This window comes from Buceros rhinoceros, unplaced genomic scaffold (genome assembly GCF_000710305.1).
Source record: "Buceros rhinoceros silvestris isolate BGI_N320 unplaced genomic scaffold, ASM71030v1 scaffold24552, whole genome shotgun sequence".
Taxonomy (NCBI): domain Eukaryota; kingdom Metazoa; phylum Chordata; class Aves; order Bucerotiformes; family Bucerotidae; genus Buceros; species Buceros rhinoceros.
The window spans coordinates 8,136-9,429 of NW_010397505.1; the positions used below are offsets into that span (position 1 = coordinate 8,136).

Consider the following 1,294-nt stretch of genomic DNA (forward strand, 5'->3'; position numbering starts at 1 on the left):
AGCCAGAAGAGACTGCTGCTGGGGGGGCCGTTTCCCTGCAGCCTTTTATTACCCAGCATCACCTCAGCCTCGGCTGGCTGCGTGCCAAGCCTGCATCCCACAACCGTGGGATCCCCTGCATCCCCACCTGAACCGCGGCTAGCCCTGCATCCCACCCCAAGCCCAGCTGCGACTGCCCACTCCTGGATCCACGCTTTGAGGAGAAATGGCTGATAATAGGTGTCAGCTGGTGCCTGGGGATCAGCTGGGGGATTCCTGGAGCCTCCCTTGTGCCGCGAGCCCTGACCCTGCTTGTAAATTAAAACAGCAGGAGCTACCGAGCTGCCTGACTTCCCCCTTGCCTCCCCCTCCAACACACCCCAGAGCCATAACCGATACTCTTTAAAAATGTATAAGGTTCTTCAGCTCTGCTGCTCCCCAGCTGGGACGTACAGATGTGCTGTGAGCACCAGCCAGGAGCAAGTCTTTCACAGCCAAGTGATACATCCTTGAAACTCGATGGCTCTGAGCTGTTTGTCCTTCTCAGGGAGCTCCCTCGGAGCTGCTATAGGGTATTTGCAGCCACGGAAAATGGCAGAGGAGGAGGAGGAGTTTATTTCCCCTCGGTATTGCTGCATTAGTTGGGCATGTCAGCTCTGAGGTTCACTTTGAGTCTCCCATGAAGGAGCAAAAAACCTGAAGGGAAATGTAATTATCTCCAAAACAGGAGTTTCTGCAAGAAAACTTCAACCCCCCCTGTATAACAGGGAGTTAAATGGGTGCTGAGACTCTAGCTGGTGTTGGGGTAGAGAAGGGATCGGGTCCCTGGGGCTCTGGTTGTGGGGTCTGCAGCACCCGGGGCTGAGTCCCGGGCAAGAGCAGCAGCAGTGGCACACATCCCTATGCCGGCACATTGCCAGCGTCAAGGGAACGTACAAATCACCTCACTTAGAGCATGACTATTAGGTGGTTTTTGAGGACCTGCCAAGATAACAGGAAAATGTGTCTAAATATTGTTAGCTGAGATCAGGTCGGAGCGAGTGCTGGAGGCGGGGGACTGGCCTCTGCTGGGAAGCACTGGTCTCCCTTCCCTCCCAGCACTGACTCCTCCTCACAGGCTGGCAGAGCGCAGAGGGGTGGCTGCGGGTGCCAGGGTTCACTCCAGGTGTGGGTCACGCACGCACCCCCTGACCTGTCTCAGCCCGGCCCTGCAGCGGGACATCCCATGGCAGAGGTGGAGAGAGGCACCGAGATCCCCGAGGGAGGCGTGCAGGCAGCCTGCCCGCAGGGGTGCCTTGGTGCTGGGGGATCCCCG

The 1,294-nt window shown here is 57.7% G+C and overlaps 1 protein-coding gene across 1 annotated transcript in view; it reads left to right on the top strand.

The window, feature by feature from the left end:
- Window positions 1–1,294, top strand: part of KCNS1 (potassium voltage-gated channel, delayed-rectifier, subfamily S, member 1) — a 6,317-nt gene that overhangs the window by 4,367 nt on the left and 656 nt on the right. The window lies entirely within an intron of this gene.